Source organism: Canis lupus, chromosome 18 (assembly GCF_048164855.1).
Source record: "Canis lupus baileyi chromosome 18, mCanLup2.hap1, whole genome shotgun sequence".
NCBI classification, from domain to species: Eukaryota; Metazoa; Chordata; class Mammalia; order Carnivora; family Canidae; genus Canis; species Canis lupus.
The window spans coordinates 16,193,511-16,215,836 of NC_132855.1; the positions used below are offsets into that span (position 1 = coordinate 16,193,511).

Here is a 22,326-nt window from a genome sequence, read left to right on the forward strand (position 1 = left end):
CTGTATGTATTAGTGGATAGAACAGTTTCTGCTGCATTTAAACTGCAAGGCAGCCAAGTTCTATGTCTACTATGGAGTACTAGTGGAGTTCTGGTTTCCATTGTGAGTCCAAGCCTTTGTAGGCAATGATTTATCTGCAGCCTCAAATGCCAGACTTTGGTCTGGACTGAGGAGGAATTTGTCTATAGGCTTGGGGGGGTATGGGAACCACTTCCCATCCAGGTGGTCTCAGTTTCATTCTTGAGGGTTGACTTGTTGATTACACAAGCTTTTGTTATGCCTTAGATTTCAAGGACCAGAATTGCAGCTTCATCCATAGAGGTGTGGTAGGTTCCTATTAGTAAAGAAAAAAAAGGGGGAGGGCCTTATTGTAAAGGGAATATGGCATCTTCTAGGATTGAAGATGAGCGAAATCTCAGTGAAATCATTGCAAGCCAAAACAGGAATGCCTGTGCACTATGCCTTGTATTTTTCAAACTGTATTTTGTAACAAGTTCAGACTTACTGAAGAAAAGTTGCAAGATCCAGGAAGTGCTCTCACATACCCTAACTCCGACCCTACTGAGGTTTTATCAGTGGCCCCAACAGTGTTTATAGCCTAAGGATCCAGTCCTGGATCATGTACTGTATTCAGTAGTCATGTTTCTCCAGTCTCCTTCAATTTGGAACAGTTCTTCAGTCTTCCCTTGACTGTTATGACTCTGATATTTCTGAAAGTTGCCAACTAGCCATTGTAAAAGATTCCTCAAATTGGATCTGTTTGTTACCTCCCCATGAGTAAGCTCAGAGTGTGCATTTCTGGCAAGTATATCACAGGAGTAATGCTGCTCTTCCCAATGCATCTCATTGCATGTAGTGTTGACTAGTTCCATTTCTAATGTTAACTTAGAGCTTTGATGATAACCAGGTTCTCCATTGTAAAGTTACAGTGTCCTCCGTTTTTGCTAAATATTTTGTGGGGTGATTATCCAAGACCTTGCAAATATCAGTTCACTGTCCTACTTTAACCCACCAGTTTTTGTATTCATCAATGTTTCTTACTGAAATTAATTAGTAATTCATTACTGCTTAATAAGTAAGTCATGTATTAGCAAGGTAGCAGTCAGACTAAGAGGGATAAGACAGAGGAAACAACTTGCGGAGGAAATGACTTGAAGGTGGTTGTTTTCAAGTACCAAAAACAGAATCAGGACTAAGTATTGAAACATTTTGACAGACAATCTACTTTATCCAAGGTTGACCCTGAGTAAATCTTTGGTTGTTTACCATTTAATTCTTAAATTTAAGAATAATCTTGAATGGTGTGCCTGAGTGGCTCAGTTAGTTGAGTGCCTTCTGTTCAGGTCATGATCTCAGGGTCTTGGGATCAAGCCCCATGTCCAGCTCTCTGCTCAGCGGGGAGTCTGCTTCTCCCTCTCCCTCTGCCTACCACTCCCCCTGCTTGTACTCCCTCTCTCTCTCTCATTCTCTGTTAAATAAAAGAATAAAATAAAGTAAGATAAAATAGCAAAGAAAGAGAGAAATAACCTCAAAAATAAAAAAACAAAACAGCAAAGCAAAAAAAAGGGAATAATCTTGAATGACATAAACTGGCCACCAGAGGGTATTATGGAACAAGGAGCTAGTTATTGAAGTCAATGCTTTTGCTGTTTTACCCAGGTCCTGCTTTCGAGTTCAGGTTTCTGACTTCCACTCTGTTGTACTTGCTGTTGGATCACACCACAACGGCAGGTAAAGGATTGAGTCCTTACTGTTTTACACCTATTTTTGACAAGGAGAAATCTTTTCATTCATATTTTCTACATGAGGTGCCTTTTTTACTGTAAAAAAATTATCTTTTTTCAAAAAAAGATTGTTTTAGGGGCACCTGGGTTGCTTGGTGGTTGAGTGTCTGCCTTTGGCTCAGGTTGTGATCCTGGAGTCCTGGGATCAAGTACTGCATCAGGTTCCCCACAGACAACCTGTTTCTCCCTCTACCTATGTCTCTGCCTCTCTCTCTGTTTCTCTCATGAATAAATAAATAAGATATTTAAAAAATTAATTTAGAGAGAGAGAGCAAGAAGCAGAGTGTAGGAGGGGGATAAGCAGACTCCACACCAAGCACAGTGCCCAATGCAGGGCTTGATCTCATGACCCTGAGATCCTGACCTGAGCCAAAGTCAAGAGTTGGATGCCTTGGATGCCTAACCTACTGAGCCACTCAGGCGCCCCTATCAAAAATTTATCTTTAAGTATAACGTTATGGATAAAACCATGGGCTCCAGAATCAGCCTAGCCTGGACCCTAATCCCAATCAATCCTTTGTTAGTTGTGGGAGTTTTGGTGGGTACTTAATATCTCTGGCCTCAATTACCTCATTTGTAAATTGGGAAAAGTAACCACCTCTTAGGGTTGTAAAAATGAACTGATAATATATGTAAAGTATCTAGTATATTTTCAGTCAGATAGTAAGTGCTCAATAAATGGTGGTAGTTATCATTACTATTTAAAGAGCCTCGGGCACCTGGGTGGCTCAGTCAGTTAAGCATCACGCTCAGATCATGATCTTGGGGTCCTGGGATTGAGCCCCACATGGGGCTCCCTGCTCAGCAGGGAGTCTGCTTCTCCTTCTCTGTCTCCCTCTGCCCCTTCCCACTGCTTGTGTGCTCTCTCTCTCAAATAAACAAATAAAAATCTTTAAAAAAAAAATAAAGAGCCTCTGGATCAACTTATTTTTTTTTAATCATTTTTCCATCATAGCAATTCCATGTCAACAATTAAAGCCATCTGCCACTTAGTCCACACTGTTCCCTCTCAGAATTGAGCCTTTAGTTATCTTTGAAACTTTTATAACAAAGCATAGTGCTTGGGCAAAGAGACTCAAGTCTCAAGTGCTACTTGTTCAATTAAGTAAAGACAACAGAATAGGAAGCTTTTTTTATTTTTTAGAATGAGATGGAGAAAGTTGCCCTTATTAATCAGAAAATGGCTGAACTTCCAAAGCAATTTGTTTTAAGTTTTAGAGGGAATAAAAAAGGTAGAGAGATTTCATATTTTGTTCATGGTTATCATTAATTCATTAATAAAGCAATCATTTATCAAGCGCTTACTTTGTGCCTGCCTTTCAGAAGCTCACTGCTGGCCAGAAAGCTGGGAGAGAGCTCCCTAGTGTACAACATGATGAATACATTAGCTTTTGGACCATGGAGAAGGGATGGGTGGATTCTGCTTGTGTGGGAGTGGAAAGCAAGGAAGGCATTTGGTCTCATAATTGCTGCTCCTTGAGACATGGGCCACATTAACACATCCTCATAGTTACCCTGTTATTTGTATTTGTTTCAGCCAGCTTCACGGGTCAGCATCTCATGAGGGTAGTACGAAATGGGAAGGACCTTATTGTTCCCTTTACTGAATTGCCTGGAGAGCGTCTCTTGGTGATTACAGCTGGAAGTGTGACATTTAATTAGTGGAGAAAGTGGAGTCAGGCAAGAGGCAGCCTGTGTCGGCGAGGGGGTGAGAAAAGGGTGGGGAAGAATTGATATGCTCAGTGGGACAGTTTGGCTCAGATTTTCTCCTAAGTCCAGGTTGGGTGTTCATATTACCACAGGTGGAGATTGTAGAGGCTAACAAATGAGCTGCCATGGACATCTAGAAATGGAGCAGAAAGAGGGGGTGGTGGGTGCACAAAGGGATGGGGAGAGTAATCCCCTCCATTAGGAGTAGTCAGGAAAGGTTCTCCAGAAAAGATTATCACTGAGCTGAATTTCAATGATTATTTGCCTGGTATGAGGAAAAACACTCCAGGTGGTAGGAACAGACTATGTCAAGGCACTGAAGCTTTCTAAAATGCCACAGAGATCTTGAGCATCAGTGTTTTAAAATTCACATGATGTCACCCAGACTCTTCAAAACTTAACTCCACTTGTGGGCAGAATCTATTTAATAGGTGCTGAACTTCTGTAATCCTTATCTCTGGAAAGTGTCCCCCTAGAGGGAGGTAACAAGTGCAGCTTTCTGCCCTGTGGCTTGTTCCACATCAGTCCCTCCTCATATAAATTCAAAGCAGCAAAAATAGTTCAACACGTAAAAGGCTTTGTGTTGAGTGGGTGTGTATTAAACAATGGTCTGCGTGGTTCAAGGTTCAGTTAGGATTTCAATATTGTAAAAGATGTCTTGCTGGACAAATTTATTTCACCCTAGGCTCTAGGAGGACTGGAGCTTTCTGAAGTTTCCAGGAATTCTTTAAACTTGGGTCCCTCAATCAAGGGGAAATGTTTTTCCCAAGAGGCTCTGGTTTCTCTTTATGTGTTAGGAGGAAAGGGCAGAGAGTTTTGGAGTTAACCACACTTGATTTGACTGTTGGCTGTGTCACTTCCTAGCCATTTGAGATGGAGTCGGTTGCTTCTCTCTCTAGAGCTCAATTTTCATATATATATGTATGTATGTATGCATGTGTGTATATAGAATTGGGAGGATATTATATATGTATGCCATAGGGCTGTTTTGAGCATTACCATGAGTCCATGTATGTACAGAACCTGGCCTATAGTGGGTACTTAGTACATAGTGGGTCTTGTCCTTTCCTGAACTACTGCTTGGTGCTGGCCCAATGCACACTGTGGGGAAACCATTACCTACCCTATTACTGTTTGAATCCAGATAAAATCTAATTAAAATGGACACCAAGAACATCTGAGAGGAAATTGTGGTTGAGACATGGAAGTTGAGGAGTCTGCCTGTGAATTGGATTCCGGAAACTGTAAAGGATGCTGTCAATGCCCCCTGCCATAGCCCTGTGGTTCACCTTGGAGGTTGCTTGTAACTTGGGTCAACGGTTTCCATGTCATGCCAATGACCTACTCAAGCCCATGATTCTGTTCAGAGGGTTCCTCTGGCTTCCTGCATGTGCTATGCCTGGAAGTGCTGGGGAATTACTGCCCCTAGGAATGGCTCTCAACTAGTGGGGATTGGAGTTAATGGATAAAAATCCCAGCTCTCTTGCTCCTAGGCAGGGGCAATTCTCAGGTACGTTGTATGCATCTCATGGAGGGTTCCCAAAGGGATGGAGCCCCAGTTGTCATAGGGACATCAACACACCCTGTCACACCATGTAACACACTTCTCTGTTCCCCGACTCACTTCCTGGGATGACCTCCAAAAGTACTTGTATGCAAATTATTCTGTGCTTCTAGTAGCTGGGGCAGATCACATCATTACCATGGGCCTACAATGCTGCTCAGATCCAGGGCTTCTTTGCTGTCCCTGTGAGTGACTCACATATAGCACCAGGAGAATATTGCAGACCACAGGAACTGTGTCATCATTTCCCCTGAAGCAGGAAGCTGTATCATTCATCGACAGACTGAATGTGGCATTTTCCTTGCCACACAGAGAAAGAAGAAGAGCCATGGAGGTGGATAGAATGATTCTGGCTGGTGGTTAATTGAAGATCAGGTGGCCATCCTCATGGACATGATCAGCACAAAATGCTATACCACAGTCAGTCTACACTATGCCAAAACCACCAAAGTCTATGCCATTTTTACTCATGGAATCTTCTCTGGGCCATTTCCAGAATTACTAATGCTGCCCCTGAAGCTGTCAATATCACAAACACCATTCTACATGAGGACAAAATGAAACACTGCTCTAATATTCAAGTTATGGGTATTTCAATGATTTTGCTGAGGCAATCCAAAGAGCAAACAACAGTACATGCCTTCTACTTGTTTAGCCATGGCCCTTCATGTCTCCAGAATATTATGATTTCATACATGATACTGTGAATTAAACTTTTTTGACTTTAGAATTCAGTAAAATATAGAATGATGAATATTAAAGCATCAGATCTCTGTTTTAAAACTTTGGAACAGGGCAGCCTGGGTGGCTCAGTGGTTTAGCGCCGCCTTTGGCCCAGGGCGTGATCCTGAAGACCCAGGATCGAGTCCGGTGTGATCCTGGAGACCTGGGATCGAGTCTCGCGTCTGGCTCCCTGCGTGGAGCCTGCTTCTCCCTCTGCCTGGGTCTCTGCCCCCCCACCTCTCTGTGTCTCTCATGAATAAATAAATAAAATCTTAAAAAAAATAAAACTTTGGAACATATCTTTAAGGTTTTAGGAAACCATGGTTAGAGATAGAGGAATGTTTGTTTACTTTTTAATTGAACTTGTCTTGAATGAAAAGTTTTGGTGTCATTTTGCCTTGTTGAGAAGGGGAACTTTTACCTTTGTTCTTATGATACTCTGAGGCAACAATCATACAATTGTATAATTTCCTTATACAATCAATCCTCTTAAAAAAAACAATCAAGGGATCCCTGGGTGGCGCAGCGGTATAGTGCCTGCCTTTGGCCCAGGGCACGATTCTGGAGACCCGGGATCGAATCCCATGTCAGGCTCCCGGTGCATGGAGCCTGCTTCTCCCTCTGCCTATGTCTCTGTCTCTGTCTCTGTCTCTCTCTCTCTCTCTCTGTGTGACTATCATAAATAAATAAAAATTAAAAAAAAAAACAATCCTCTTGTGAAAATTCATAGTTTACATATTTCTGATGTTGTCAAAGATAAATTCCTATTAAAGCATTTTGTGTACTAGTTTACTTGTAATGATAATATGAACATTTGGGTGAGGCTGCAATTAGCTCTTTACTTTTGAATGTGCATTAGAAAATCATGCAATACCTTGAATACTTACTTTCAGGGTTAAAATAAACTAGCTACTTTGCTTAACTTAAAGTGAATTTTATTTAGCTAAAAATGCCAATGAATCATATATTTTCTGATAGACAAATCAGAGGCAACAAAATCATAGGTAAATGCAGTTTTATGAATTGCCTCTAATCCAACTGGAACCACAGTTGCAACTTTTAAACTACAGCTTCTAAAAATATGTGGTAACTGCTCACACTTACTTGAACTTCTAAGTCTAAAAATTCCAAAAGCTATGTCCAGCAATAGACTACTGTATTCAAACTTACTATCAAATTGATGAGCAATTTCTGACTGCCTTAGTGGGCTGCAAATTGAAGTTGGAAGATGTATAGAATTCCCAATTCTTTGAGATGCACTCTAACATATCCTGTTTTTTTGCATTGTATTTGTAGCTTCTATCCTTCATTATTTCCTCAGTAATCTTATGTTGTGGATTTCCCTCAAAATGAAGACTACCTTAAATCCATTAACATTCAGTCTGATTCTCTTTTTTGCTTTTGATAGAGGAAATAGATAAATTTGTTATGAGTGCCTCTAAATGCATATTTAAACACTATCCCCTTTCTGAACTTGTTTCATTCATATTAAATACACTTTGCTTTTTGCATTCTGAAGCAGCAAGTCTATCAGGCAAATGATTATTGTAACTGCAGATTTTAACTGAAAGATATAGATAAAAGAATGTTAAGAAAAAAGTATTAATAAGTAAACCTTAATTGTTTCATTAGGATAATGTTCAAAAATTGTCAAGAGTGATGGTTGGGAAAATCCCACTGAAGATGATGTTACCCATAGGCTGATAATTTATAACAGTTCCCTAAATGAGATGTTCTGCCAACTATACAGCTGAAGAAAAGAGTTGGACTTTAGATAAATATTGGCTAGGATATCCAACCTGAATAATTTAGATCAAAAAGAAAGGTGGGGGGATCCCTGGGTAGCTCAGCGGTTTGGCGCCTGCCTTCGGCCCAGGGTGTGATCCTGGGGTCCCGGGATCCAGTCCCACATCAGGCTTCCTGCGCGGGGCCTGCTTCTCCCTCTGCCTGTGTCTCTGCCTCTCACTCTGTCTCTGTGTCTCTCATGAATAAATAAAAATCTTAAAAAAAAAAAGGTGGGGATTTGCCTGGCTAGACAAAGTCTGGGAACTTCCATTCTGCTGTATTTTAATAAAGGGAGAGAATATATCCTCTGATCTAAATTCTGAATTGAAAATCAAAGCTATTTATCAAGCAAATTTGAATTAGATTTAGAGTTTTAATCTCTGATATAGTAGGTAGTCAAAATTAAAGCTAGCAAGTAGCATTTAGTTATTATTGAAGAGCCAGTGTAGAGCTTTCAAGTGAGAACTTCATTTAAATCTGACAAGCAATGCAGTATAATAATGTATATCTAGAAAGCATTGGTTTAGCATGATGAAAGGACCATGTTTTGAAACTGTGTAGTATCTATTATTTTTGAGGAATACATGAGTTCTGCATTTGAATATCTTTCTTCGGACAAATGGAAATATAGTTTTTGACCTGTTTATGAAGACATGTTGATATGCAAATACAGACATGTTGACATGGTTAACACCAGTCAATTTAGAGATGCACATCTGGCTTTGAGATATTTTGAGTCTAAGAATATACTGAACTAGTTTTATAATAATGATTATCAGACAGAAAACCTGACTTAAAAATTGCATTGTCTTTCTCTGGCTTGAGAATTTATTATTCTACCATTATTTAACATTATATTTGTATTCTAATGTGCTTTACACACATTCATGAATTAATTAGTATGGATTTGGCCATACTCAGACCAAATTTTAAGATTTGGGGAGTACAATCCAACCAAGTTGATAAAAATCTTTTGTAAGCAGCTGATCCCAGGACTTCCCCCACTCTTGCTCCTCACTGGTCCAGAAGACAAACCACATTTTCTGCTTATGTCTAACTCTGTTGAATCAGGAGTGGTCCAGCCTGTATCTAGTCAAACAAGGGAGTCAGAGAATTAGGAACACACAAAAGCCATTGAACCCCAAACTCAAATTGTATAAGAAATTTATAGATATTCGTGTTACACCATATTATATGATAGTAATATCTAGAAAGAGCGACACTGTGGTATCTGCATGGAACACAGTATTTCTCCCATACGATGATAAATGTTTTCAGTAAAATCATGTAACAATAAATAAAATCATGAGCTGAAGGAGTGAAGAGGCCTATCAAAAACATCTGGGATCCACACAGAAATCCATGCAAGAATGTTCATAGCAGTGTTATTCATAATAACCAAAAGATGAAGCAACCCAGAAGTCCACCAACAGATGAGTGGATGAACAGATTGTGGTACATCCACACAATGGAATACTATTCAGCCATAAAAAGAAATGAAGTGCCAAAACATGCTATAACATGGATAAAGCTTGAAAACATTGCACTAAGTAAAAGAAGCCGAACATGAAAGGTCACCTATTATTCCTTTTATATGGTATAAGAATAGGCAAATCCAGAGACAGAAAGCAGACTAGAGGTTATCAGGGGAGGGAAGGAGGGGTGAGTGAAGAATGGCTTCTTAAATGGGTACAGGGTGTTGTAATGGGGGGATGGAAACGTTTGGAAAGCAGAGAGAGCTGGTGATTGCACAACATTGTGAATACACTAACTACAATTGATGGTACACTTTGAATCAGCAGTGCTTTTTTTTTTAAGATTTTATTTATTTGAAAGGGAGAGAGATGGAGCACAGGGGGGAGGGGCACAGGGAGAGGGAGAAGCAAACTCCCTGCTGAGCAGGGAGCCTGATGCAGGGCTCTATCCTAGGACACTGGGACCATGACTTGAGCCAAAGGCAGATGCTTAACTGATTGAGCCACCCAGATGGCCCACAACTGAGTGTACACTTTAAAATAGCTAATTGTATGTTATGTGACTTTACCTCAATTAAAAAAAAAAGCTGGGAAGATTTTCAAAAAATCTGAGCCTTGACCTTTCCCAGCTCCACATTGTGATTTGCCTCCTAGGGAGCATATTGACGTGTAAGCTCACGTTATAAAGGATATGAGGTGACTACCTGGCTTAGGATGACTCATCATCATTTATTAGGCAACCTGGAGGCTTGAGAGCAGTGCATTTCGGGCAATTTGCTGATTCCTTTAGGCACTCTTAACGCTGAGCTCCGTGGGTAGCAAGAAATAGCATGTGATTAGAGCAGAAGCAATTACTCTTGGAAAAGCATCATTAATTTTAAAAAGCTCTTGTCCTGAGCTATGTGGCTAAGTGGAGACAAATTAGGGTGCTGTCTAGAGGAAAGAAAGTGTTTTCCCCTCTTTAGGACAGAAAGGAAACCTAAAGTCATCTGTTCAAGTACTTAATTCTTTAGGGGGTGGGAGTCGCAGATTTGGGGGCTTGCGAGATTGGTGCTGGGTTAGTCGTAGGAGGCTTAGGGTTTATATCAAGTGTACTGCAAGCTGCTTCAGTTCTTTGTTGCTTTGTTTCCGTGGTGATAAAAAGGAACTGTTCATATTTCCCATTAGCTTCCATCTTAGAGTCTTCCTGGGGTCTAATTAGTAAGGAGGAAAGGACAGGGTACCATTCTCTATTTTATTTTATTTATTTACTTTTGTATATTTTTTTATTGGAGTTTGATTTGCCAACATATAGTATGACACCCAATGTTCATCCCGTCAAGTGGCAGGGTACCATTCTCAAAAGACCTGGTGTGTAGGGTATGTTCTGGGATCCCTTTTTGGGGCCATGCCCTTTAGCAAAGCAAAGCAAAGCAAAGCAAAGCAAAGCAAAGCAAAGCAAAGCAAAGCAAAGCAAGATAATCTCCCAAGTTCTTATTTAGAAATAGATCCTGAAATGCAAATTCTTACTAACAAAGAATTCAAAGTACTTGGACAGTGGGAATTTTTACTTTTCACTTCTGAAACCCCAGCCAGACAGGAGTGTAAAAACCAAACCAAACCTCAATGAATGTTTCTCTGAGGCTTAAAATAATACGTATTGAACGCCTAGTGTGTCCTAGGCTTTGTACTATATTCTTTTATAAAGATTATGTCATTGGTATTTTGAGGTATTACCATACCTGAAATCTTATAACCAGGATTTGAATGCAAGTTTTTTTTTTTCTCCAAATCCAGTGCTCTTTCTACATTGGCTTTTCTTTGGGAAATTACTTAGCTGCTGTACTTATTTTTTATTATTATTATTATTTTTTTAGCTGCTGTACTTATACTTTCTCTTTCCACTCTTCTCCCCTTTCTAGTTCTTTTTTTTTTTTTAAGATTTTATTTATTTATTCATGAGAGACACACACACAGAGAGAGAGAGAGAGGCAGAGACACAGGCAGAGGGAGAAGCAGGCTCCATGCAGGGAGCCCGATGTGGGACCCGATCCCGGGTCTCCAGGATCACACCCTGGGCTGAATGCGACGCTAAACCACTGAGCCACCGGGGCTGCCCCTCCCCTTTCTAGTTCTAAAATAGAATTCCTATTCTTTCGAAAGAAAAAAAAAGTATATCCAGTTTCTACAATTCTATACCCCCTATTTCATTTTATATCCCATGGTAATATGATTTCTGTTTCTGTCTTTCCACTGAAATACTGCAAAAGGGGGGTTCCAAAACACATGGGCATATTTAATTCCTATTCTTGCTGGACTTCTCTGTGGTGGTTGCAGTTTGGCCATTTCTTCCTCCTCCTCTGGTTGTCTTGCTTTGGTCTCTGCTGGTCTTCTTCCCCCTCTGAATGTTCCTCTTCAGTCTCTTCTGAGGCTCCTCTTTCATTCAGAATGACCAATAGTGAACATGTCCTGGCACTCTGAGGGAAGCCCCATTGTCCCTCACAGTTACACAATGGTTGGACATCAGTGCATTTCCCAAAGTCCAGATGACTCAAGGTAGATAGCACACATATAGCACAATTCCCAGGTTAGGCTGAGACCTTGTCTTCTTCACTTCTGAATCATCACTGCTTGACCTATTATGGTGTCTAAAGGAGTATATGCTGAATACATAGAATGATGGGTATATCTCCAATAGAGAGTGAGTCCATTCTATGCAGAGGATGCAGAAAGTGCCCAAAAAATGTGGCCAGAAGTGTGTGGGGCTTTCCTAGGCAACTGTGAGGAGGGCAGTGTGGCAATCACATTGGGTGAAGGGCTGAAGAAACTGTTGATGATGAAGCCAGCAAGTGTGAAAAAATGGTCAGACTTTTGAAGAGAACAGAAAAGAACAGAAAAGAAAAGATTACTGGGTATCTTACAGAATGCTGGGCATTGTCTAGTGCACTCTTCCATATTATGTGGTTCTATAGTAGTCTGTACCTCTCACTTCTTTGCATTATTTATAACCCTGTAAGTTATACAACTCTAAGAGTAAGGCAAATGATTCTTGTCTATAGAAATGAAAATGAATTTTGTCACGTGGAAATGCAGTTGATTCCCCATATCCTTCAACCCCAAAGCACATAGGTGGGAGGAATCATCCAGTTTTGTTTCTGTTAAAAATTCATTTCATCATGTCTGACTGACTGTGTATGTGCCTGTTCTGTGGATACTCCTTTGGGCTGGATTTTTTAGAAAAGACTTATTTATTTATGAGAGAGACACACACATAGGCAGAGACATATGCAGGGAGCTTGATGTGGGACTCGATCCCGGATCCCGGGATCACGCCCTAAGCTAAAGGCAGACACTCAACAGCTAAGCCACCCAGATGTCCCTGGACTGGATTTTAACACCCTACCAGTTCCTTGTTAATTAGTGGGCTAAAAAAGATCTTTGACAGGTGTTCACTTTATATTTGTATGAGAGTCATGATTTTACCCTTCATAAAAAAAAAGTACTTTTTAAAAGAAAGTAGATGGAGTTAGATTTTGTAGAGTCCTAAAAGTCATTTTAGAAGTTTAGGTTTTATACAGTTTCAGAGACTTTTTTTTTAAGATTTACATATTTATTTATTTATTTATTTGAGAGAGCGTGAGGGTGGGAGGAGGGGCAGAGAGAGAAAGTATCTCAACCAGACTCCCCACTAAGTGCAGAGCCTGATTTGGGGCTTGATCTCATGACCCTGAGATCATGATTCAAGCTAAAATCAAGAGTCAGATGTCCAACTGATTGAGCCACCCAGGTGCTTCTGGTATCAGAGCCTTTGAAAGCTAAAGCAAACTGGGTTTAGTTTTGTGTTTTGGGACTTTGGAGCACATGCAGTTGGGCTGGAGAGACCAGCTGTTGGGCCATTGCCAGAGTTCAGGTAGGACATGGAGAGAGAGGGAATAAGACTGAGCACAAAACCTTAGCATGTAGAGTCATGCCTGGTGCTTCATAAACACTTATTGAAGGAATAAACAAATGGATAAGTTAAGTACTAACTTTGGAAAAGAGGGAGATCAGAGAAGCATTTCTGAAAACAAGTTTCAATTAGGCCTACCCATTACCTTCCAGACTCAATCATTTAAACCTTCTGATTAAATTCTTTGGGTTTGTATTTTCACTGAACCTTATTAATATGATTTTTAAGAGATGGTACCAAATAATTTTCTTCAGACATATTCTGAAATCCTCTTTAACTCAGTTCTATATTCACTTTTTCCCAGGTGATTTCTGTTGACTCCGATAATCTTTAGCCCATAGGGTTTCATGGTTGTGCTCCATGAAGAGTATTATGCTCTTTGGAGAGGTAAATAAAGAAATTGGCACTTTGAGGTTATAGTGGACAGTGAACCCAGTGAACCACTTGTGGACTCTCTTCCCACATTGACCCTGTGACTTAAAACATTTTTTATTGATTTATTTTTTAATTTTTATTTATTTATGATAGTCAGAGAGAGAGAGAGAGAGAGGCAGAGACACAGGCAGAGGGAGAAGCAGGCTCCATGCACCGGGAGCCCGATGTGGGATTCGATCCCGGGTCTCCAAGATTGCGCCCTGGGCCAAAGGCAGGCGCTAAACCGCTGCGCCACCCAGGGATCCCTGATTTTTAAAAGATTTTATTTATCCATGAGAGACAGAGAGAGAGAGAGAGAGAGAGATGCAGAGACATAGGCAGAGGGAGAAGCAGGCTCCACAAAGGGAACCCAGTGTGGACCTCGATCCCAGGACTCCAGAATCATGCCCTGGGCTGAAGGCAGGCACTAAACCGCTGAGCCACCCGGGGATCCCCTTATAGATTTTTTTTTAAAGATTTTCTTTTAAAATAATCTCTACATCTATCTAACATGGGGCTCAAATGCACAACCCCAAGGTCAAGAGTCACATGCTCTACAGACTGAGTCAGCCAGGCACCCTTCCCTGTGGCTTTTTTGGCCAATGGGACATTAGTAGGCATAAGATAGGCAGAGACTGGATACATAGTTAGATACATAGTTATAGTTAGATATTGGGGCTTGTCCTCTGGACCACCCTTGTAACCCAAGTACCATGCTGTAATGAAGTCTAGGCTACCCTGTTAGAGAGAAGCCACCTGGGGAGGAGCTAGGGTTGGAGACATCACATGGAAAAAAGACTGAGTTCCTCACTAAATGCAAAGTGCATGAGTGACCCCAGCTAGTCTCCCACAGACTGAAGAGAAATGATACATTGTTAAGCCACTATATTTTAGGGTGTGTGTGTGTGTGTGTGTGTGTGTGTGTGTGTGTATGTGTTGCAGCAATAGAAAACTGAAACAGGGTGTGAGAGCCATTTGCCTGGCGGGCAACCAGGAAGTTCATCTGAAGTTCATTGTCTGAAAAATTCTCAATGAGAGGCCTTGGTGATTCTGTCCAACTACAGTTCCTATCTCCAGGAAGGTAACAAGTGCACCCCCTTTTTGAGTTATTCCAGTTTCAGCTCTCAGCTGGTTCAGGTCAGTGGGTGCTTGAGTGTTTCGTTTACTTTGTCCCCTGCCTGTTGGGCCTCGGTCTCACCGGAGGGAAAGGTAGCATGGCAAGATACATGCTGTACCTTAGATACAGCAGATTCTAGAGGGATCCCAATAATTGGCTGTCTATGTCAGACAGACGCCTGTGAAATTGGTTCCACCATAGCAAGCTCTCGAGGGGCTTGGAGAATTAGGTCTATTTGGCTAATTATTCTTGATATTTCCTTCTCTCTCTCTCTCTCTCTCTCTCTCTCACACACACACACACACACACACACACACACACGAAGTTTGAACATGAAATTAGAACTAATGAAAATAAGGGATGGCATTCTGAAGTGATTTGTCTTATTCTTGCTTTGGGTATATATTTCATCTCACAGAGACAGGAATTTTTTAAAAATGGTTTTATTTATTTATTTGAGAGACAGTGAGTGAGCAAGCAGGGGAAAGGGCAGAGGGACATGGCAAAAAAGAATCTCAAGCTAACTCCACAGTGAGCACAGAGCCTGACATGGAGCTGGATCCTGTGACCCTGAGATCATTACCTTAGCTAAAATCAAGAGTCAGATGCTTAACTGACTGAGCCACCCAGTTGCCCTGACGGGAATTTTAATTGTAAAAGTTAGCTACTCTTGGGTGACCCAAAATGTGAATATGTGTCCAAAGATGGAGCAATCTTTTCCCAACATTCCCTATCAGTGATTGCTCACTTTAATTTCCATCTTTTATTCCTTGCTCTCCTACTCACTGTACTTATCAACATCTATAATATTGAATGATAATTTTAATTGCTTTGCTTGAAGAATAATATTTGGTTGCAGATCCATGAATGGCTGTTGAGCCTTTGGCTGAGTGGGTAAAGTAGGCTGAAGCAAAAGCAGACTACTTGGGGCAATTTTTATAGAGGATATGTGAAGGAAGGGTGAAGAGGAGAAGTGGTGAGCTCCCAGAGCATGTCTGGAAGGGTGATTCAAGGCACAGTTGTTGGGGTGAAGGCTATGTGCTGAGCCTCTCCATTCCTCTGTTTCCATTTCCATGGAATCTTCAGTAAAATGCCCATGACTAGTAAATTTGTTGTGGAATCATTCTGTTTTGAGATGCATTGAAGTGCTGAATCCTTGGGTGTGGGGTATAGCAGAGACTGCCCATGGAGATCCATACCATCTGGGTGCCACTGGTAATGTTTATGGCAAGAACTCCAGTGGTATAAATAATAGAAACTGGTGCTCACACAATGTGCCTCCCCACTCTTTGAGAAGAGCTCCCCTCTTCTTTGAGCAGGCCAAAAGGATTTGATTCATGAACACCCAAGTTCTTGGGGAGAGGTGAGGGATAATGGGTAGGTTGGGAATAGGAGATGGAGCCACTATTGTTTGTGTAATGTTGTTAAAAGAAACCTGATTGGAGGCAATCACCAACCCCAAGGTTGGCTTAAGCTAATCATGGGATCCCCTCTGCTTTTTAGCTGGTGATGCAGTTTAGGGAACTGGGCACAGGATCTGGTTCTGGCCAGTAAGGGGGAACATTTACTGGGTGTTCTAGGGTACAGTTTCCCTCCCTAATTTCCTTCCCTAAAAGACAGTCTGTACTGAGATCCCACCAGTCCTCTTCCTTTCTGCTTGGATTGCTATTGTATGAGGTTGCAATATCTGGAGCTTTGGAAGCCATCTTGTGGCCCCAAGAAGATGGCCAACACAATTGCAGAAAGGCTGATCCACCTTGGAACGACCTATCTCCAGGCATTTTGTTAGGTGAGATGAATAAACATGCTTGTGGTTTAGCTACTGCTAATTGGGTTTTCTGTGATGTGCAGCAGATACAGAACCCAAGTATTCCTCTCCACCTTTTGTCATGGGCTAGATGAAGTTGGGTGCTTTGGTGTCCTCACCTTGAATGCAAAGTTGGAGTTTCCAGGTTGCAGCCACTGGCAGCTGCAGAATGGACGTAGCATCTGAAGTTGTGAAGGGTTTGGTCTGCTTGCTAGGCAGAGAACTGGGGTTCAGTCCCTATAGAGCTCGGGCTGGCACTCAGCATTCGCTTGTTCTTTCTTGCTCTCTCTGTTTCCTTTACCTTCATCTACGCTCTCTCCCTTCTTCCTCCAAGGGCCGCATATGCCTGTGGGGAGCAGTAGCCAGAGAGAGAATCCTGAAGCAGCTCATGCTCCAAAAGATGTGCATGTGTTCCACTTTGGCTAGGATTCTTTCAAACTAGACACAGTTCCATGATGTCCCCATAGCTCACGGATGTAGGTACAGTGTACCACCTATAAACCTCGGATCATCTCTGAGGAATGTTCTATTGTTGTGTGATCTGACCCTTTCCACTTCCACTCCAAAAGCCAGGTACCTTAAGCTCTAGTACAAATTCTGGCTATAGCATTACTTAAAGCGCAAGTCATTTAACCTCTTAATGTCACAGTTTCCACATAGCTGGATAATTACACCTCTTAAAATTGTTATCGTGAAGATCAAGGGAAGTGGAAATGTTGTGGTCTCAGTGGGGCATTGCCACTCTTCCTATTTTGGCTTCCCATACAGGTTAGGTTGCCACTGGACTCCCTACTGGTGGCTAGAACCCAGCCCTCTCCATGATCATACCTTTGACCGATGACTCATCCTTTGTTTTTCAGGCCAGGACTTAATAGTCTGTTGTGACTCTAGTTCTATTCTGTATGAATGGCTCTTTAGATAAGCTGGCAAAAAAAAGTTCTTTCAAAGTTAAAAAATAGAATAAATGCACACAGATCCAAAACAATTCTGTCATTTTGAAAATGCTGCAGATTTGATAAACGGTGGGAGTTTGGCATAGCACAGTGGTTAAGAACATGCGTGGGTTTGAGTCAGAAAGACCTAGATTTGAACTTGCATAAACTTGGACAGGTATGAATGAGCCTGTTTCCTTGACCATGAAATGGGATTAATACTAAACTGACCTCGCTTTATTGTAGTGATGACACGAGGGGATGCCTGCTAACGTGTTAAATGTTTGCTGTGGGCCAGCACCTTACGTACAGCCAGCATTGTACAGATGAAAGGCCTAAAGTATAGAGGTGCAGTAATCCCCCAGCAACGAGCAGCTGGCAAATCACAGCACTGGGCTTTGAATCTAGGCTATCCTCACCAGAGCTTCTGCTGTAAACTATAAGTTAAGTGTTGTATTAATATCCTCCAGCACATAGGAAGTGCTTGAGAAAGACTACCTCTGATTATTATTGTTTATAAATGTACACTAAGTCATTAGATGAATTTGTTCAAAATTCCTTAAAATGCTCCAAAGATGGTAAAATAAGAATAATATGAGCTAGTAGATGCAAGGACTTTGAAAAGTGTTAAAAATTAGTTTTAGCTTAAAACCTAATTTGTAATCATTTGTAAATTATTTTAGATGTCCTGAGGAGAGTTCTAACGTCCTTGGTCAGATGTAGCCTGCCTGCTTGTTCTTATGTATATCATTTTCTCCTGATCTATCACCATGTCACTGTTTCTGCCTTCCTGCTGGGCCCCTCTCATGCCTGTGATGGAGGCTTTTAGATAGGTCCTGGGTGATAGACTCCTCTCCCCAGGTCGGCTCTCTACTAGGGCTGGTCACAGGGCTTCCCCCTTACTGACTGCATGTAACACTCCACTTGTTTTCTTTTCTTCCACTTTGAGTTTCTATTCTAATGCACATGTGCATGACTGTTAGTTTGCGATTTTGATAGCCAGTCTTAAATAAGTGAGTTTATTATGTGTAATTGTTAACTACTTCCCAGGCAGAAGCCCATTTAATTTGCACAATGAGATAGATACTCTTATTAATTCTAATCTTAATATAGACCTTCAAACTCTTTGTTTTAAAAAAATCTAGCTAGAATCATAGGTTTTAAAATAGCTTGTGCATGTGGGAGAAAAGGAAGATGCCATTAATTTTTTCCTGGCTTAAAGAAAATTTACAAATATTTATACTTTCCAGAAAACAAAGCTATCAATTTAAATATCACTACCAAGGCAATACACTATTAAAAAAGAAGACCAAGTAAAATTATAGACTTTAAGAACTGAAAGCTTACTTTCACAGTCTAGCTGTCCTAGGAGACTCCTTTGTTAGAAAAAACATTTGTAAGGGCAATTTTGTGATGTGGACCCTTCATTGCTTTTCTGCAGCTGGAGGAGAGGTCAATCTTGTGGAGATTTCTTTCACCAGCTGTTGGGATGGCATTTCTTTTTTACATCTGTGCCTGGTATTTTTCTTTAGTCAGTACTGAGAGAAATAAAGGCTGGCCCGAGAACCTACAATGAGCACAGGAAAAGGGTAGAATAGGGTTATTAGCAAAAGGAATATGGGCACTGTGCTGGATTTTGACCTTCTAGGTCCATCCTCTCCTCTTTTTTTGCCCTGCTCTATCCCCCAAGATATCAGGTTGCCAGATAAAATATAGGAGGCCCAGTTAAATTTGAATTTCAGGTGAACAAATACCTTTTTAATGTAAGTAGATAAGTGCAATATTTGGGACATACTTACACTAAAAAAGTGTTTTTTATCTTAAATTTAAAAAAAATTATTTATTTGAGAGTGGAGAGAAGGGCAGAGGGAGAGAATCTTCAAGCAGATTCCCCACGGAGCGCAGAGCCTGATGTGGGGCTCTACCTCACAAGTTATGAGATCATGACCTCAGCCAAAACCAAGAGTTGATGTCTGACTGAGCCCCCTAGGTGCCCCTATTTATCTGAAATTAAAATTTGTCTGTAATTTTATTTGCTAAATCTGGCACCCATACTTGGGAGGCTGTCCTGTCTTTGCTGCATTAACAGACTCCTGTTCTCTGGCTTCCCATTGGGTTTGATCAATGGGAAGCACTGGTGAGAGAGAGAGGGACAAGAAGAAAAGGAAGGAGATTGGGGTATTATTCTCCTCTGGGTTATTGCAGATGGACTATATCTGTCCAAGGTGGCCAGCTCTGGTGTTCCCTTTTAGATGAAGAATCCCCTGCTCTTGCTTACCCTGGGATACTGCACTACCCAGGTTTCCCTACACTGCTCACACCTTTATAGATGAGACTGTTTATTCAACTCTTGTTAAATTGTCCAGGGTGAGAGTGCCATCTGCTTCCTGCTGTACTTCAACTGATAAAGACATGTTTTACATCTAAAGAAGATATTATTTTTAACTCTATTTTGCAGATGGAAACAATGACAGTGAAAGGTTGAGTAACTTGCCCAGGGTTTCAGTGGTATAAATGATGAGAATTAGGGAACAAACCTAAATCTATCTATTCCAAAACTCAGTTTGTTACTGTGCTGTGCTTTATTAATGAGCTTGATGAGACTCAAGGCTGGAGCTGTGAGACAGGTTACATGAGCTTTATTGCTTATGCTTTTACACTAGTATGCAAAGGCAGAGACAGAGTCCATGAGGTACAATACACCATTGGCCCTGGTTCTTTTCTCCTCCCTGTGCTGGGGGCCTACTTTCCTGCCTTCTTGACTTGGGTTTGGCCACATGACTTGCTTTGGGCCATAGAATGAGTCAGAATTGATGGATTCCATTGATAAAACTCAGTAACTTGTAAAATCCAAGAAGGACAGATGAGTGGAACAACGTGAAATACAATAGGGAGTGAGAACCAGGGTCCAGGTGGAAAACTGGGGGTTTTGGCTAACTGGATTGGGATAGAGGGCTTCCCATAGCCTAGGGTATAATAATTGCTGATGACTGGTGCCATTCAATATTCATGAACATGTTTGTAAAAAGTAAACAAACTGGTTGTGGGAAGATGTTACGTCTCAGTTTAGTCTATTTTTTATAGTTCTCACTTTTCTGGTTTGTAAGAGTACAAGCAACAGTGAATCAAAAAATCCTAAATTAAATTTTAAAAATTAGAAAAAAATTTAAAAATCTCCTGGATTTATCATTTTGTTGGGTAGGCTTTAGAGCATTGTCTTAAATGTCAGCAGGACAGATACAAAAACATTTCCTAAATCCGAGAGTCTTGCACTGCTTATGAAGGCAGTGAAATCTCTTTTGGAAGGTTATGTGTCAACAGCTCTTTGTAAGAAGTTTTAATTCCATTTCTACAAGAGATAAGGGATAGACAGCCCCCCTTGTAGGCTTTGTCTCCCCCACAATGTAGGGCAGTGGCCATGCCATCTTGATCTCTTATTCTCAGCATCTGACGTAGTTCCTGGCATATAGCTAGTATTTGTCCAATGTTTGTGGCATTAAAGTGAATTTTAGTCTTTTGCATTTGAGAGATCAATATACAAACAGACAATGGTGAGACCATTTTAAAAAATACAACTTGGACAAGTTGCCTACAGCAACCAGTCCAGTAAGCCAAATGACAGCTTTTGTAGCAATTGGCTCCAAAGGACCAAGACTTGATTAATAACTGACAGCTTCCCTACTTTTTGCCCCTGCTTCTAACTCAGGACCAACTGGAGATAGCCAAATATGATCCTGTGGCCAATCATAAAGGATACTTTATTTCTTGTTAGCCTGCCTACAGTCTGAGCATGCTAACAGCTTCTAGTTAAGGCACAGTCACAGCCTTCCCCTTTTTCCACTAAAAGGCTTCTCTACTCCTCTGCCTGTTTTTTGTCTCTCCAAGTGTAAGTGATTGTATCTGATGCCCTTGCAAGCCCTCAATTAATAGCTTTGCTTGTTCTCATCTGGGTGCTCTTCATTTATTTGCACACATTTGGAGTAACTGCTTTATTTAATGAATTGAAATAGGAAGATTTAAACTATTTTAATGAAATAAAACAAACAGGGACGCTTGGGTGACTCAGTGGTTGAGTATCTGCCTTTGGCTCAGGCATGATCCCAGAGTCCCATGATTGAGTCCCACACTGGGCTCCCTGCATGGAGCCTGCTTCCCCCTCTGCCTATGTCTCTGGGTCCCTCATGAATAAATAAATTAAATATTAAAAAAAAAGAAATACAACAAACAATTTATTGCACCTAGCACCAATATGCTAGGTGCTAGATGTTTCCTCTTTAAAAAGAAAATGGTTATTGTGATGACTTTTATTTCAAAATTTCTAAAACTTAAAATTTTAGAAATCATAATTAAAACTTAAACATTCAACAATTTTTAGTATAATAATCACTGTATTTTGTGACTTTATAAAAAATTTAGACTGATTTATCATTTATTAAGTTATTTTATACTAAGAGCTATTATAATAGAAGTGCATGGGTGGAAACAAATCCCAAATCACTTGAAATATTATGGATCCAATATTGCTTTTGGATCCAAAATACAAGTTGCAATGCTAAATCTGTGAAAGAAACTATATCCTGGATGTGATCATGGCCACTATCCCTTAGTGAACTTTTTCTGTAAATGGCCAGATAGTAAATATTTTTTGATTTTGTAGGCCATATAGTCTCTATCAAAATGACTCAACTCTGCTGTTGCAGTGCAAAACAAGTATAGATAATAATGTAAATGAATATTGTTCTATTCCAATAAAACTGGAGTTTTAATTTCATATACTTTTCACATGCATGAAAATTCTTCTTGTTTTCTCAACCATTTAAAAAACTAAAAAAGAAAAACTACTCTTAGTTCACAGTCCACATAAAAACACATGAAAGGCCAGATTTGGCTCTGGGCCATTATTTGCCATATAACATAAAAATACACTGAATTTCCTTTAATTTAATAGGATACAGAAGATATTGAGATTAATCATTGCTTTTCCTATGTATTTCTGATCTTATATGTCTTTATATATGGTATATGGTATAAGGATCTATCTCTCTATCTTAGTAGGGATTGATTTATATACATGCATGTTTCATAAA

The 22,326-nt window shown here is 40.5% G+C and overlaps 1 pseudogene; it reads left to right on the forward strand.

The window, feature by feature from the left end:
• The first annotated feature begins 381 nt into the window (after positions 1–381).
• On the forward strand, positions 382–6,342 carry LOC140608548 (ribose-phosphate pyrophosphokinase 2-like; annotated as a pseudogene).
• The last annotated feature ends 15,984 nt before the right edge of the window (positions 6,343–22,326 follow it).